Source organism: Culex pipiens, chromosome 1, assembly GCF_016801865.2.
Source record: "Culex pipiens pallens isolate TS chromosome 1, TS_CPP_V2, whole genome shotgun sequence".
NCBI classification, from domain to species: Eukaryota; Metazoa; Arthropoda; class Insecta; order Diptera; family Culicidae; genus Culex; species Culex pipiens.
The window spans coordinates 27,931,741-27,949,975 of NC_068937.1; positions in this window are offsets into that span (position 1 = coordinate 27,931,741).

The window sequence follows — 18,235 nt, forward strand, 5'->3', positions numbered from 1 at the left end:
AGTCGGACTTCGTAGAAAAAACTCTCCCACCCCATGGAGTGTCAACCCCGGGTGCAATTATCCGTCCCGTCGTTGGCGCCACGTCCCGCGACCCATGCCCCGGAGGCCAAAGGTAACATGTGGTCAACATCCCCCGTTACAAGCCGTGTCGAACAACCGTCTAGACGTCCATCAGGACCTTCTCGCTCTCGTTTTTTTTCTGGCTCCTTCTTGTTCTGGACCGTCGTCGCCAACGCGCTCTAGGATTCCTTCGTCCTTCATCTGGCGCACTGCCTTCTTGCTCTCCTGCAGCGTACAACAGGTACAAAAAGGATCCTTCTAAGGATTGCTCGAGGAATCGAACAACGAATGCAAGAATTGAAAAAAGAAGACCAACAAGAGCTGTGAACATGGACCGTTTAAGTGGGATAACCATTTTCTTCAAATGATACAGATTTCACTGGATTTTTTTTGCTCTCTATCGTTTTCTTGAAACTGTCTGCAGCACGTTTTTTTCTTTTTTTTTGTATTTTGCACTGTCATCGATTTCAGACACTGCTGGGTTGATTGGTCGCTACAAGGATGCTCTTTTGTCTAAAAGTGGTTGACTTTTGGCTGCTCTATCGGAGTGTAATTATCGAGATCTAGAAATAACAACAGGATGGAGCCAGAGATCTTATCTCATCGTTGTGATGTTGTTCTTTCAAACAAAAGAAGTGACCATTGAGATTTTGATTGAAATAAAAATACTGTTGAAATTCTTTTGAGAAGGTATTAAAGGAAGCTTTATGTAATCGAATGTTAAGGAAATGGACATTTCTGGAGCAACACGAGAAAAGGGCGGATAAGCATTTTGATAGCTTGAACTATTTTGCCAATTCCGAGCCAACAGGAGGTAACTTTTTCACAAAACTCGATTTGTTAAACAATAGCTGGCCTTCTCAGCTACCTTCTAATGCTGCGAGTTAGTAGTTACGTAGTTACCTATTGTCTCGGAATTTGCAAAATAGTTCTAGCTGTCAAAATGCTTATCCGCCCTTTTCTCGTGTTGCTCCAGATTTCTTAAACAACGTGGACACTATAAGCAGAATATAACTTTTTCCTATAATAGCATGTCAATTTTAGCTGAAATGCTCGTTGTTGATGCTCGTGCTTTCCGTTTTTGACACATCACATAAGTTCATCCAAAAATATCTGTATCTTAACGAAGCTCCACAAAAATAGCTAGTCAGCTGCTGCCGAAGTACAACATTGCCCCAGGAATATCCCGCACGTCACGGAATCCACCCACTCAGGAACGATTTCTTGGGAAACCGACCTTCAAATAGCCCACCGTTGTTGCTGCTGCTGTTTCTCGTTAATTATAATTTTCCTCGGGATAAACTCAAACGCAAAACCAACACCACCAGCCAGCCTTTTGATCTATAATTTATCGCTCGCCAAAACAAACAACACGCAAAGACAGGCGGAAATTTACATTTTGATGAGTCGAGAAAAAAAAAACACAAAAATGGCCCAATTTTGGTTGAGGAGCGGTACAAAGATGAAGCCGAAACATTTTCATTAAAAAACAAAAAAGCAAAAAAGCAAAAAAGCAAAAAAGCAAAAAAGCAAAAAAGCAAAAAAGCAAAAAAGCAAAAAAGCAAAACAGCAAAAAAGCAAAAAAGCAAAAAAGCAAAAAAGCAAAAAAGCAAAAAAGCAAAAAAGCAAAAAAGCAAAAAAGCAAAAAAGCAAAAAAGCAAAAAAGCAAAAAAGCAAAAAAGCAAAAAAGCAAAAAAAGCAAAAAAGCAAAAAAGCAAAAAAGCAAAAAAGCAAAAAAGCAAAAAAGCAAAAAAGCAAAAAAAGCAAAAAAGCAAAAAAGTAAAAAAGCAAAAAAGCAAAAAAGCAAAAAAGCAAAAAAACAAAAAAGCAAAAAAGCAAAAAAGCAAAAAAGCAAAAAAGCAAAAAAGCAAAAAAGCAAAAAAGCAAAAAAGCAAAAAGCAAAAAAGCAAAAAAGCAAAAAAGCAAAAAAGCAAAAAAGCAAAAAAGCAAAAAAGCAAAAAAGCAAAAAAGCAAAAAGCAAAAAAGCAAAAAAGCAAAAAAGCAAAAAAGCAAAAAAGCAAAAAAGCAAAAAAGCAAAAAAGCAAAAAAGCAAAAAAGCAAAAAAGCAAAAAAGCAAAAAAGCAAAAAAGCAAAAAAGCAAAAAAGCAAAAAAGCAAAAAAGCAAAAAAGCAAAAAAGCAAAAAAGCAAAAAAGCAAAAAAGCGAAAAAGCGAAAAAGCAAAAAAGCAAAAAAGCAAAAAAGCAAAAAAGCAAAAAAGCAAAAAAGCAAAAAAGCAAAAAAGCAAAAAAGCAAAAAAGCAAAAAAGCAAAAAAGCAAAAAAGCAAAAAAGCAAAAAAGCAAAAAAGCAAAAAAGCAAAAAAGCAAAAAAGCAAAAAAGCAAAAAAGCAAAACAGCAAAAAAGCAAAAAAGCAAAAAAGCAAAAAAGCAAAAAAGCAAAAAAGCAAAAAAGCAAAAAAGCAAAAAAGCAAAAAAGCAAAAAAGCAAAAAAGCAAAAAAGCAAAAAAGCAAAAAAGCAAAAAAGCAAAAAAGCAAAAAAGTATAAAAGCAAAAAAGCAAAAAAGCAAAAAAGCAAAAAAGCAAAAAAGCAAAAAAGCAAAAAAGCAAAAAAGCAAAAAAGCAAAAAAGCAAAAAAGCAAAAAAGCAAAAAAGCAAAAAAGCAAAAAAGCAAAAAAGCAAAAAAGCAAAAAAGCAAAAAAGCAAAAAAGCAAAAAAGCAAAAAAGCAAAAAAGCAAAAAAGCAAAAAAGCAAAAAAGCAAAAAAGCAAAAAAGCAAAAAAGCAAAAAAGCAAAAAAGGCGAAAAAACAAAAAAAAAAGCAAAACAAGCAAAAAACCAAAAAGCAAAAAAGCAAAAAAGCAAAAAAGCAAAAAAGCAAAAAAGCAAAAAAGCAAAAAAGCAAAAAGGCAAAAAAGCAAAAAAGCAAAAAAGCAAAAAAGCAAAAAAGCAAAAAAGCAAAAAAGCAAAAAAGCAAAAAGCAAAAAAGCAAAAAAGCAAAAAAGCAAAAAAGCAAAAAAGCAAAAAAGCAAAAAAGCAAAAAAGCAAAAAAGCAAAAAAGCAAAAAAGCAAAAAAGCAAAAAAGCAAAAAAGCAAAAAAGCAAAAAAGCAAAAAAGCAAAAAAGCAAAAAAGCAAAAAAGCAAAAATTGCAAAAATTGCAAAAATTGCAAAAATTGCAAAAATTTCAAAAATTGCAAAAATTGCAAAAATTGCAAAAATTGCAAAAATTGCAAAAATTGCAAAAATTGCAAAAATTGCAAAAATTACAAAAATTACAAAAATTACAAAAATTTCAAACATTACAAAAATTACAAAAATTACAAAAATTACAAAAATTACAAAAATTACAAAAATTACAAAAATTACAAAAATTACAAAAATTACAAAAATTACAAAAATTACAAAAATTACAAAAATTAAAAAAATTACAAAAATTACAAAAATTACAAAAATTACAAAAAATACAAAAAATACAAAAATTACAAAAATTACAAAAATTACAAAAATTACAAAAATTACAAAAATTACAAAAATTACAAAAATTACAAAAATTACAAAAATTACAAAAATAACAAAAATTACAAAAATTACAAAAATTACAAAAATTACAAAAATTACAAAAATTACAAAAATTACAAAAATTACAAAAAATACAAAAATTACAAAAATTACAAAAATTACAAAAATTACAAAAATTACAAAAATTACAAAAATTACAAAAATTACAAAAATTACAAAAATTACAAAAATTACAAAAATTACAAAAATTACAAAAATTACAAAAATTACAAAAATTACAAAAATTACAAAAATTACAAAAATTACAAAAATTACAAAAATTACAAAAATTACAAAAATTACAAAAATTACAGTCAAACCTCTTTTTACGCGAATTTTGGTTCTCGCGTAAAAAAAAAATCGCGTAAAAAAAGTTCGCGCTGTTTTGAATTTTTCGCGTAAAAAGAGTTCGCGCTATTTTGAATTGCTCGCGTAAAAAGAGTTTTCAGTATTTTTTAGTTTTATAAAGTATTATATATTTTTATTAAAAATAATGTAATTCCAGGTTATTCAAAATAGCTTCAGTGACCTACGCTGTATATTTTACAGCAGGTTGGGATGTTCTGGGTTATCCAAGAACTTCCGGAAGTTATGGCATGGATATCTACCTGATCAACGGGGGTGTGTATAGCCATAATAACCAGCGGTATAGCTTTAAGTAGCTTCAGTGGACCACGATGGACTCTCTGTGGCATGTTGGATTGTTTTGGGTCATCCAGGAACTCCCGGAAGTCATGGCCTGGATATCAACCGGATCAACGGGGGTCTATATGGGTGAATTAACCATCGGTATAGCTTCAGATGACCCAAAACAATCCAACATGCCGCAGAGTGTCCATCGTGGTCCGCTGAAGCTACCTGAAGCTATACTGATGGTTAATATGGGCATACAGATCCCAGTTGATCAGGTAGATATCCAGGCCATGACTTCCGGGAGTTCCTGGATGACCTCGTACATTCTAACAGATTGCAGAGGGTCCATCGTGGCTCATTGAAGCTACCTGAAGCTATACCGATGGTTAATATGGGCATACAGATCCCAGTTGATCAGGTAGATGTCCAGGCCATGACTTCCGGGAGTTCCTGGATGACCCAAAACAATCCAACATGCCGCAGAGTGTCCATCGTGGTCCGTTGAAGCTACCTGAAGCTATACCGATGGTTAATATAGTCATATAGACTCCCGTTAATCAGGTAGATATCCAGGCCATGACTTCCGGGAGTTTCTGGATGACCTCGTACATTCTAACAGATCGCAGAGAGTCCATCGTGGCTCACTGAAGCTACCTGAAGCTATATCGATACATATTCTATTCGTGACTTCCGCATGTTCTTAGTTGTCCAGAACATCCCAATATGATGCAGAGTATCCGTAGGTCACCGAAGCTACTGATGGTAAAAACCCTGATTGTGGTTCCCGTTGAACAGGAAGATATGACCATAATGGTTAAGGCTTCCGACAGTTTAAAATCGGACAGCGTTATTTTGATTTTTTCGCGTAAATTGAGTTCGCGTTATTTTGATTTCTTCGCGTAAAAAAAACCGCGTAAAAAATTTTTGCTAAAATTGCTAAAATTGATAAAATTGCTAAAATTGCTAAAATTGCTAAAATTGCTAAAATTGCTAAAATTGCTAAAATTAATAAATTGTTTAATGTTTAATGTTTAATGTTTAATGTTTAATGTTTAATGTTTAATGTTTAATGTTTAATGTTTAATGTTTAATGTTTAATGTTTAATGTTTAATGTTTAATGTTTAATGTTTAATGTTTAATGTTTAATGTTTAATGTTTAATGTTTAATGTTTAATGTTTAATGTTTAATGTTTAATGTTTAATGTTTAATGTTTAATGTTTAATGTTTAATGTTTAATGTTTAATGTTTAATGTTTAATGTTTAATGTTTAATGTTTAATGTTTAATGTTTAATGTTTAATGTTTAATGTTTAATGTTTAATGTTTAATGTTTAATGTTTAATGTTTAATGTTTAATGTTTAATGTTTAATGTTTAATGTTTAATGTTTAATGTTTAATGTTTAATGTTTAATGTTTAATGTTTAATGTTTAATGTTTAATGTTTAATGTTTAATGTTTAATGTTTAATGTTTAATGTTTAATGTTTAATGTTTAATGTTTAATGTTTAATGTTTAATGTTTAATGTTTAATGTTTAATGTTTAATGTTTAATGTTTAATGTTTAATGTTTCTATTTCACTGCCTTAAATCTAAAAATATATCCTGAAACCCTCAACAAGACCAAACTTTTCGACACGCTGATTGACTTTCGTCACGGCCAAATTGAACCGCCCGGATGCCAAGGCATTTTAGCTTTTCGGAGATTTCCGACCGGCAGGTGGGGCTTATTAATTTTCAGTTTTTCATCGTCAAAAATTCCTCGACGGTAAGGCCATTTCCCCATTTTGCCACTCGAGTTGGCCCCAGCTCAATTAGAATTGTTGAAAATAACTCAATTTTTCGCTTCGCTGCCAAAGAAGTTGGAGGCAAATTTCGGCTTTCAGCTGAAAGTGCTTTTCAAAGGTGTGCCAAAGTGGGACTGGAGCAATTTGCGCCCGCCCCCTCGTGGAAAACTTCTTCGAGGACTCACGGCTCATATAATTCCTGATTTCCCGCGCAAAATCTCTTTTGCAACTAATCTCGTAAAATCCACCATCGCGGCGAGTTCACTTCGATGCCGATTGCCTTTTACATCGTCTCCAAGAGCTTTGTTAATTAGTCAATTTGTAAGCCAAATCGTTAAAACGCGAAAGCCGACGCTCCTAATTGCTTCTGTTTCGAACAGAGGAAAAAAAAACGCTGGAATTAGGGAAAATAAAATCACTCCGATTTAGATTGCTTCCCGTTTCCTTTCGCGCCAAAAAGCTTTTGATTTGCTTCTGCTTTATTTTGCTGGAGTGATTTCATTAACAGCGAAACAATTGGGCTGTTTCCGTTTCCGGTGCGTGCTGCTTTGATTTGGACTTCGGGTGAAATTTACAAGTTGGATTAAAGACTTGAAATGGCTGTTATTTGTAATTAGGCAGGACTAATGGATCTTGGATTAGATTTTATGAAAGCAGACACGTTTGTAGTATATTGTTCAAATTTCTTTCTAAAATTGATTTTCGACAAATTACAATATTCTATTTTGTTTTCTATTCTGCTCTCAAAAAGCAGAAGTCTCCTTAAATCTTCTCGAATCAGAAAAAAGTTCTCAAACAAAAGGCGAATTGACAGGGCCCAAGATGATAGAAATTGTTCTCCACCTTCTCAAATCAAGAAGCAGGAAAAAAAAGGATAAAATTTATCGGCTTCAAAAGCCATCGCTCAGCAGCAACTGCTTCTTCTTAGGTCGAAGGGACAGAGATGGATTGTCGGGCAGGTATTCCTGTCGCTGAAGCCTTCGACAGATGTTGGATGAAGAAGCGATAAACGGTTGGTCTTTTTTTCTCTCTCCTGTTTCGATTGTAGTCTATAATTTAGCAGAAGCGACGGAAGGAAAGCACCTGTGAGCTGTCGTTGTTAGATTTGAGTTGCTGCCACTGCTGCTTTCTCAGTGATGTAATTTTTGAACAAGAAAACCGAAAAAAAGTTGGGGGAGGGAACGATTAAGATGGATGATTTAGGTAAACGGTTCTGAAGGAGTTTCCATTGTAGGGTCAATTTTTCGGGAAATAACATTTGGTGGGCTTTTAGGGTTTGAATTGTGTACAATTTTTTTAAATTTCAGACTGTTCTAGACGTCCAAACATAAACTGGATAGAACATTTTTATGATGTGAATTTATTCATTCAATTTAAGTTCTGGTTTTTACGGATAAATTTAAAGAAAGGCAGAAAGACTCCTAAGTTATTCACATCGTTGCAAACACAAATCTGTCAATAATTTTTTGATGGAAATGGTCTATTAAACATTTTTTTTTAATAAATAGTGTGTGACTTTTAGAATTAGAGCAGAACATTATCCACAAAATAGTAATGCATATAATTTATTTTCATCTAAATGACAATTGGGTCATTCTCCGCCAACTCACACAGCAGTTGCCCCGACCCCTCTTCGATTTTCGTGAAACTTTGCTCTTAGGGGTAATTTTGGTCCCTGATCACGAATCCAAGGTCCATTTTTCGATATCTCGTGACAGTGGGGTGGTACCACCCCTTTCATTTTTCTGGTTTTTTACTAAGACACATTTTTCAGTGATTCGTAGCTCGCAACCGTGAAGAGATAGAAATTTGGTGTCAAAGGGACTTTTGTGTAAAATTAGACGCCCGATTTGATGGCGTACTCAAAATTCCGAAAAAACGTATTTTTCATCTAAAAAACTTTAAACTTTACGATAACGATAACGTCACGAGATATCGCAAAATGGAACTCAGATTCGTGATCAGGGACCAAAATTACCCCTTTGAGCAAAGTTTCACGAAAATCGAAGAGGGGTCGGGGCAACTTTTTCCGATTTCGTGTGAGTTGATGGAGATGAAAGATGGTAGTTGGCACTTAAAATTAAAAAAATGGCAGTTGGAAGGTCTAACAAAAAAACAAGGAACAAAATCAAATAAAAATAAATTAATTTGGAAATTACACATGCAATTTGGCAGAGGCAGTTCAAAGTTGCATTTTTGGCGGTTTTATAGTGGCAGTTGGATGTCGGCAGTAGGATTGACGATTTGAAGTTGGCTGTTGAAAGTTGGCAGTCGAAAGTTGGCAGATTAAAAAAGCAGTTGTAATTGAATTAGCCGAATTTCAGAAGACAATTTGAAAAAGGCAATCTGTAGTTTAATGTTGAAAATTGGTAGCTGGAAGGTCCAAATATAAAGTTGAACATAAAAATTTGGCAGTTGAGAGTTGTCAGTTGCAGATGACAGTTGGAAGGTCTGAGTTGAAAATAAAACGAAAATTTTGGTTGTAGGGAGATGTCACATGAAATCCAGCAGAGGCAGTTCCCTTTTGACAGTAGGAAGTTGACAGTCGGAAATTGGCAGTTTAAAATATGTGTTGAAAGTTGGCGGTTGGAAGTTTGCAATCGAATGCTGGTAGTTGGAAATTGGCAGTTGAAAGTTGGCAGATGAAACTTGGCTGTTGGAAGTTGGCAGTATGAAGTTGGCAATTGAAAGTTGGCAGTTAAAAGTAGGCAGTTGGGAGTTAGTAGTAGGAATGGCAGTTGTAAGTTGGCAATCGTAAGCTGGCAGTTGGCTGTTGAAAGTTGGCGGTTGGAAGTTGTCATTTGGCAGTTGCAAGTTGGAAGTTGGGAATTAGCAGTAAGATTGACTGTTGGAATACGGCAGCTGAAGGTTGCCAGTTGGAAGTTTGCAGTCGGAAGCTGGTAGCTGAAAGTTTCCAGTCCAAAGTTGGCGGAAAGAAGTTTACAGTTGGCAGTTGGCAGTTGGGAGTTGGGAGTTGGCAGTTGGCAGTAAGATTGGCTGTTGGAGTATGGCAGCTGAAAGTTGCCAGTTGGAAGTTGGCAGTCGTAAGCTGGCTGTTGGAAGCTGGTAGTATGATTGGCTGGTTGGATATGGCAGCTGAAAGTTTGGCGATAACAAATTTACAGTCTTAAGTTGGCAGTTGGAAGTTGGCAGAGGAAAGTTGGCAGTTGAGAGTTGGAAGTTGGAAGTCATAACAACCGGTAATTAATAGTTTGAAATTGAAATCTGGAATGTTCAAGTAGAAAGTGGTAAGTAAGTTAGAAGGAGTTAATAGATGGACTTAAAAGTTGGCAGTTCAAAGTTACCAGTTTTATTTTTGGCAATTGAAAGTTTAAAGGTGGCAGTTGGTAGTGGTAGTTCGAAATTGTCAATTGGAATGTCTATTTTGAAAATAGGAAATTGCATGATGTTTACAGAGAAATATCGGATGAAATTTGGCAGAGGCAGTTTAATATTGGCAGTTGGACGTTGGCAGTAGGATTGGCTGTTGGTAGATGGCAGTAAGAAGTTATCAATTGAATATTGCAGTTAAAAGTTATCGGTTGAAAGTTGGCAGTTAAAAAAAAGCAGTTGTAATTTACCGCAGAAATCAGAAGACATTTGGAAAAGGCAATTGATAGTATAGTGTTGAAAATTGGCAGCGGGAAAGTTCAAGCAGATAGTTGTAAGAAAGTAAAAGGGAGTTGAAAGTTGGATTTAGAAGTTGGAAGTTCAAAATTACCAGTTCACTTTTAGCAGTGGAAAGTTGTCATTTAGAAGATGGCAGTTGGAAGGTCTAAGTTGGAAATAGGATGTTGAATGTTGGTTGTTGGAAATGTCAGGAGCAATACAACAGGGGCAGCTCAAAGTTGCATTTCTTTATTGGTGATTGTATGTTGGCAGTGAGCTGTTAGCAATACTATGTTGGTAATATGACAGGCTGTTGAAAGTTGGCAGTTGAAAGTTGGCAGAAGGCAGAGGTAGTTTAAGAAATTAGCGTTGGAAGAATTTGTTTAATGTAAGTGAGAAAAAGTTGGTAGTTCAAAATTGCTAAATAAATTTTGGCAGTTGGTAGTGGCATTTGAAAGTTGTCCGTTGGAAGATGACAATTGGCAACTGACAGTTTGATTTAGGCAGTTGGAAGGTGGCAATCAGCAGTTGAAGGTATATGCAATGTATGCAATTTTAGGTTGGAAGCAAACCTCAGATTTTTTTATTGAAGCTTGATATTTGAAAAGTGGCAGATAAAATTTGGCAGTTAGCGATTAGAAGTTGGCAGTAGAATATGGTCAGATGACATTTGCTGATTGGCCGTTTCAAGTTTGATGTTGGTAGTTAAAAAATCCGGCGATAAAAGTTTGCAGTTCAAAAAATGGCAGTTGGTAGTGGCAGTTGAAATTTGTCAGTTGGAAGAGTGCAGTTGGCAACTCACAATTTATTGTTGGCAGTTAGAAGTAAGCAATCAGCAAACGAAAATTATGTTTAAGTTCACCTTAAAAGTTTTTAGTTGCAAATTGAAAGGTGCCACTTTTCGGTAGTAGGTTGGCAGTTGACAACTGGAATTTAAAATGTAAATGTTGGAAGTTGAAAGTAGGCTAATAAAAGTTGGTAGTTGGCAGTTGGCAGCTAAAAGCTGGCAGTTGGCAGCAAATAACTGGAAGTAGAAAAGTGGCTCTATCCAACAGACAGAAGCTAGCAGGGTCTGTTGGCAGTTGAAAACGGCAGTTAGAGCATGGCAGTTTTTTAGTAACAGTTTGAAGTGGTTGACTTTATAAATTCCAATTTTTCCAATTTAGAAAAACGTGGCCAAATGATGTAATTTTTTTTGTTCAACCTTGGTAATGTTGTGGGATTTTTCTAGGACAAAATGAGGGTCAGTGACAGACAATGTTTTCTTTTTGATATTCAATCATCAAAAATCAAAACAAACTTTTCATAAATTTTGAACCTGTTTCTGCAATTTTTCAACACATTATTTTCCAGAAAAATATAAAAAAAATCCTCTTCAAAAAAATCCAGGTCAGTAAACCCGCCAAAAAGCTCTCTAAATCACCGACATTCCCCCTTTCCAGAGCACCCTTCAATCAAGGACGAGGTGCTTTTGTGCTAGGATCACAAACAAACCCGGGGTTCGCGTTTTCGCGAAATGGATGGATGACTTTTGCATCCACTGTTGAGCTGCCTGGTCTTGAGAGAGAGCAACGTTCGCTTAAAACGGATCCATTTTCGATCGAATTTCACTCGATGGAATCAAGGGAGAGAGTGCACCTTAACCAGGAAGGGGAGGGAACCATCTTGAAAGGAGCCGAAAATCCGGAAACCGATAACAAGTCAAAGCCCTCTGGAGAGCATAGTTTTTTCGTCTGAACTCTTTTCTGCCGAGCAGGGTGGCTGCTCAATTATTTTTGTTTTTAAAGTGCCATTTTTTACAATTGGCAATTGGCAGTAAACGAAAGGCAGTTGGTAGTTGACTCTCGTCAATTGGCAGTTGGCAGTTTTCAGTAACTTTAAACATTTCTTCTCAGTTAAAGAAAATGAGCCTCCACCCTGTTCCAACTTGCAAGCGACGTCTTTGTCGCCAGCACACCCCCTTGAGGGCCGGATTGTAAGGAGCTGACAAAACTCTTAAACTTCAAGCGAGTAAAAATTAAAACCGAAAAAAGCAGTGCAGCAAAAACGTTGACATTGAAGCAAGGATCTGCGCTGCAGGAAGAAGGCAGGGAAGCAGAGAAAAAAACGTCGGCAAAATGACAGAGAACAGGAGCGGTTTGATGTTGAACTACTTTCGGGTCGGAAAACCAAGAGGGAGGAGGAATCAAACCGGGGATCCTCTTACGCAAAAAAGCCACAATACGAGAAAGAAGAATTAAGAAAAAAAAAAGAGGTGAAGTGCAGTGCTTGATATTCAATTATTTTCATTTCAATCACACTTACAAGCCGAACCCCGAAAGAGCCGTCGTCGTCGTGGCGGCAGCTACAAACGGGATCGGAACCGACGGCAGTCTTGTTGTGGCGCGGCCGCGGTTCTCAGATTTGTGCCGCCCGGAGCAGGTCCTGGGGTTGGGTGGGGTCAAATGGGCTTGATGGTTGGATGTTGGGAAAAAAGGCAGTTGGAAGTTGGAAAAGGCAGTTTCCATTTTGTATTTCAAAATGATAGGGCAGACATGGCAGTAAACAAAATAAGAAGAGCTTTTTTGTAGGCAGTTCAATTTAACTGCTGCTCCTTCAAAGTTTAGAGTTGGAAAACATCAACTTAAAGTTATATTTTGCAAGGCAGTTGTAAATGTGCAGTTACAAGAAGGCATTTGGGAAAAGCACTTGAAATAAACAGTTGGAATTATAAAATTTTGGAGTTGGCAGTAGGGAATTAAATTTTTGTTGTTGGCAGTTCAAAGAAAGATATAAAAAGGCAGTATAAATAAGGCAGTTGGCAGTGAGGAATTTTCAAACAAAAGTTGGCAGTTGGGAAAAGACAGCTGAAATTTCGCATCTTTTAGTTTATGGGTAAGATATGTCAGTTAGCATTTGGAAGAAGGCTGTTGAAAAAAGGCAGTTGGCATTAGAAAAATGCCAGTTGGCAGTTGGCAATATTTTGTATGGTGATAAATTGTTGAAGGGTTACAGAATTGTCATCTTCCTTTGAGTCTATCATTTTTAGGGTCAGAAATGGTTGTGCAAATGCAATGAGATTTGGCAGTTACCAGTTACAAGAAGGCTGTTTGAAAAAGCAAGAGAGTTAAAGGTACTAGGAACAAAGGCAGTTGGCAGTAAATAAGCCAGCTACCACTTGCCAGTTTAGAGGTGACAAATCGCAATTGTAAGTTATACTTTGTAAGACAGTTGGCAGTTTGAAAAAGGCAGGTAAAAAATGCAGTGGCATTTGGATTGAGGCAGTTGAGTAAAAGCACTTGAAAACATGCAGTTGGAATTTGGAAAATAATAGTTGGCAGTAGGAAATTTAATGTTTGCAGTTCAAAGAAAGCGTTTCAATTTCATAGGTGAGATATGGCAGTTGGAAAAAGGCTGTTAAAAAAAGTCAGTTGATATAAGGAAAATGGCAGTTGACAGTATATATTTAAAATTTGGAAGACTTCTTTAAAATGCAGCTCAATGTTACAGTTTTAAAGAGGCAGCTGAAAGTTGATAAATGAAAAGTGGCAATTGGAATTTGCCAAAGGGTTTAGGCAGTTGGCAATTAAAAGCTGGTACTTGGCAGTTGACTCTTGCCAGCAAATGAATTGGAAGGTGGCAATTTGAAGTGATCGTCTTCCTGGAAGTCAATCATTTTCAGACCAGAGATGGCTGCTCAGTTTATAGGCAGTTTGGAAAAAGCAGTTGGAAGATGGCATTCGGAAAAAACGCAGTTGAAAAAAAAAACACTTGTAATCATGCACTTGCAATTCAGGAGTTGACTGAAGGCAGTAGTAAAATGAGTGTTTGGAGTTGGAAGTTCGAAAGAAGCAATTGGAAAAAGGTAGTATAAATTAGGCAGTTTGAATATGGCAGTAGGCAGGGACTAATTTGAAGTTGGGAGAATGCAGTTGGAAAAGGCAGTTGGAAAGAGATTGAAAGTTTCAAAGAGGTTATCTGAAGTTTTAAATTTTAAGTTTTCAATCAGCAACTGCAAGTTGAAAGTTGACAGTTGAATGTTAAAAAGTGGCAGTTGATAGGTGCAAATTGAAGGTATGAAAGCTGCAACTTTATTTTTTCTGTTTTCAACATTTCACCCAACACCCCACAGATAGAATATGGCAGGTGACAGTTAGAAGTTGCCAGATGAAAGAAGGTTGTTTAAAAAGGAATTTGGAAAAGGCAGTAGGAAAAAAGGCGGTTGTAATATGGCTACTAGCAGTATGAAGTTGTAATATGGCTACTGGCAGTGTGAAGTTTTCACTGTAAGAGGAAGCAGTTGACAGTTAGATGTTGGCTGATTAAAGAAGATTGTTTTAAAAGGAATTTGGAAAAGGCAGTAGGAAAAAAGGCAGTTGTAATATGGCTACTGGCAGTGTGAAGTTTTCACTGTTAGAGGAAGCAGTTGACAGTTAGATGTTGGCTGATTAAAGAAGATTGTTTTAAAAGGAATTTGGAAAAGGCAGTAGGAAAAAAGGCAGTTGTAATATGGCTACTGGTAGTATGAAGTTGTAATATGGCTACTGGCAGTGTGAAGTTTTCACTGTTAGAGGAAGCAGTTGACAGTTAGAAGTTGGCAGATAAAAGAAGGTTGTTTTAAAAGGAATTTGAAAAGGCAGTAAGAAGACAGGCAGTTGTTATATGGCTACTCGCAGTGTGAAGTTTTCACTGTTAGAGGAAGCGGTTGACAGTTAGAAATTAGCAAATGAAAGAAGGTTGTTTTAAAAGGAATTTGGAAAAGGCAGTAGAAAAAAGGCAGTTGTAATATGGCCACTGGCAATGTGAAGTTTTCACTGTTAGAGGAAGCATTTGACAGTTGGCAGATGAAAGAAGGTTGTTTTGGAAGGAATTTGGAAAAGGCAGTAGGAAAAAGGCAGTTGACAGATAGATGGAGGTGGTAAGAGGAAGGCAGTTAGAAGATGGCAGTTGAAAAAAAGCAGTTCGAAAAAGGCTTTAAGAAATTGGTAGTTGGAAATTGCAATTTTTTTTGTGGTAGAAAAATTTGTGGATGACAAGTGGCAGTTGAAAATGCCAGTTCACCCCACCCACCCCAAGACCCTTGGTGACACGAATTCTGCTCCAGTCAAGCGAAAGCAAGATGTCTCATTATCAGTTCTATATTCGCTTTCTTTTCCTTCCTTTTCCTGCCCTTCTGTAGAGAATCCTGTCGTCAGCTTTGCCTTCGACGACGTTTTGTTACGGTGATAAAGTACCTTCCCCCGTCCGTTCAGGATGGGATGGCTTTGGGTGCCCAATTAGGTTATCGCCCGGAATTGAAGGCTTTGGCGTACTGCTGCTGCTGCTGTCGACGACGTTGGCAGTTGAATAATGTATTGCCTACACGATATCGGTAACGATATGCTGTCAGAATTTGGATTTTTAGTGGGGGTTGGAAAAAAGGAGAGAAAGTTACTTTGAATATTTTCCTTAGGATTTTTTTTTAAGTAATAATTTTAAATAGTTCTGAAATCAAAGAAAATTTATCAAGTCAACACGAAAAACTTTAAAATAAAATAATCTGAAGGGTGACAAAAATGTCCCTTCACAAAAAAAGGCTCCATGGAATTCTCCCGTTCCCGAACGAACGACAAAGTGTAAATTAAATTAATAAAGTGAAAATTAGTTCACTGTGCGGAGCAGGGGGGCACTCTTTCGGCAGTCGAGGGTGTAATTTCAGCTGGAAATGTTCCGAATCCGCGAATGTGAACATTTATTTTTTTCCCCTCAACTCGTTATTCTTTTCCCCAGTTCTGCTCGATTGTGACAATTGGATTGGCGAAGGGGTGGTGATTGTGTGTGTAGGAAAATACTCGCGAGTGACAATTTTCCCCGAGTTTTTTTCTGCGATTGTGGCAAGCACAATTTAGCAGAAAATAAATAGCCAGCTTTTGCGCGTTTCTGAAATTGGCAGTGGAGAATTGGGGTGGCTTAAACAAAAAAGCAAAAAAAGCAAAAAAGCAAAAAAGCAAAAAAGCAAAAAAGCAAAAAAGCAAAAAAGCAAAAAAGCAAAAAAGCAAAAAAGCAAAAAAGCAAAAAAGCAAAAAAGCAAAAAAGCAAAAAAGCAAAAAAGCAAAAAAGCAAAAAAGCAAAAAAGCAAAAAAGCAAAAAAGCAAAAAAGCAAAAAAGCAAAAACGCAAAAAAGCAAAAAAGCAAAAAAACAAAACAGCAAAAAAGCAAAAAAGCAAAAAAGCAAAAAAGCAAAAAAGCAAAAAAGCAAAAAAGCAAAAAAGCAAAAAAGCAAAAAAGCAAAAAAGCAAAAAAGCAAAAAAGCAAAAAAGCAAAAAAGCAAAAAAGCAAAAAAGGCAAAAAAAGCAAAACAAAACAATAATCACAAAAATGACAAAACTGACAAAAATGACAAAAATGACAAAAATGACAAAAATGACAAAAATGACAAAAATGACAAAAATGACAAAAATGACAAAAATGACAAAAATGACAAAAATGACAAAAATGACAAAAATGACAAAAATGACAAAAATGACAAAAAAGACAAAAATGACAAAAATGACAAAAATGACAAAAATGACAAAAATGACAAAAATGACAAAAATGACAAAAATTACAAAAATTACAAAAATGACAAAAATGACAAAAATGACAAAAATGACAAAAATGACAAAAATGACAAAAATTACAAAAATGACAAAAATGACAAAAATGACAAAAATGACAAAAATGACAAAAATGACAAAAATGACAAAAATGACAAAAATGACAAAAATGACAAAAATGACAAAAATGACAAAAATGACAAAAATGACAAAAATGACAAAAATGACAAAAATGACAAAAATGACAAAAATGACAAAAATGACAAAAATGACAAAAATGACAAAAATGACAAAAATGACAAAAATGACAAAAATGACAAAAATGACAAAAATGACAAAAATGACAAAAATGACAAAAATGACAAAAATGACAAAAATGACAAAAATGACAAAAATGACAAAAATGACAAAAATGACAAAAATGACCTTAATAACCTTAATAACCTTAATAACCTTAATAACCTAATGACCTGAATGACCTAAATGACCAAATGACCAAAAGACCTTAATGACCTAAATGACCTAAATGACCTAAATGACCTAAATGACCTAAATGACCTAAATGACCTAAATGACCTTAATGATCTAAATAACCTAAATGACCTGAATGACCTAAATGACCTTAATGACCTAAATGACAGTAAAAATTCGATAATTTTTTTTATTGAAATTATTTTTTCAGCAAATTTTTGATTACAACCATGCCAACCTATTTTTTCGTGACAACTCCACGCTCCAATCTAACTTTTGCTCGCACTGCTTACCGGCTAATGCTCTTACGTTTGATTTACTTCAAAAGGGGGATTTATTTCTTTATCGATCACCAAACACTCGCCGCTCTTCACCCCTAAAGGAAACCTCAAGAAGGAAAACTCTTTCAAGAAGTAAGGCAAAAAACAGAACTGGGTGAAAATTGTAAATACTGAGGGGGGTTGCCCAAATCAATGGTTTTTGCTAGGAAAATATTTGGTCTTCGTGGAAGAGTAGGGAAAAAGGTGTCGTTGTCGGCTGATATTGATATTGCGATTTTCATCGACAATGAAAGGGAAGAAAGTCCCCAAAATACGGCGCGCCGTTGATCAACTGGGATGTGGATTTAATCTCTTCTTTTTTTGCGCTGGGGTCGCTGATGGAAGGTTGAACGTAAACAGTTCTGACTTTGTACAAGGTAAAAGTGGGGTTACCGAAGGGCGACAAATCAAATTGATTGCTTTATTGGAATGTTTCTTCGAAGATTTCCCTTTTATTGCTGTTAAATGAAGTGTTGCTGCAAGAAATGATTGGGGGATCGGTTGAAGGGTCGTTGGGTTTTTTTTTTATTTTAGGAAATATACATTTGAATTTTTAAGATGGAAATAGGTTTAATGTCCCTATTTTGGACCTATCAAGCAAATTACATTCGTCTTTGTTTTTCTTTCAGTTGTTCAGTTTAGCCATCGTCAAATATAACAAAATAAACATTTTTTGAAAAACAAATATATTTCCACACAATTTTGCAATTTAGGTCCAAAATAGGGACTAGACCCAAAATAGGTACATCTTCCCAACAAAAGCAGCAAAAAATGTGCACAAAAAGTTGCTTAATTATTCTTAGCCTGCTCAATTTAAACCACGTTCTACCCGCCAACAATCAGCAACTTTGTTTCATTAAGATAAGCTTTAATTTTCCCCACCAGACACAAAATTAACGTTCATCACTATCTCACTTTTTTCGGTTAATGTGCGCGCGGCGTTCTGAATTTGAGTTGATTACGCACAGTTTATAATTGATTTCGGTAGTTTTTACGTTCTTTGGCTTCCAACGATAAAAAAAAAACAATGTGAGCAGAAGGGTCGACACAGCTGCCAGAAGGCAACTGGCTCTTTTTTTTTCATTAAGGCTCAAATGTGATAGATAACTCGCTAATGTTTCGGTCATGGTCAGCTGCCAATTGCGATTAGATATGGTTTTTATTTTAGGGAATTTTTGGGACTTAATACAATGTAATGGGGGGCAAAAAAACGTTGTAGCAAGACGAATTGAGGTTTTGCTTGATGGTTTGGTCATTAACTTTTTTTCAAGAAGCTAAATATAATTTTAA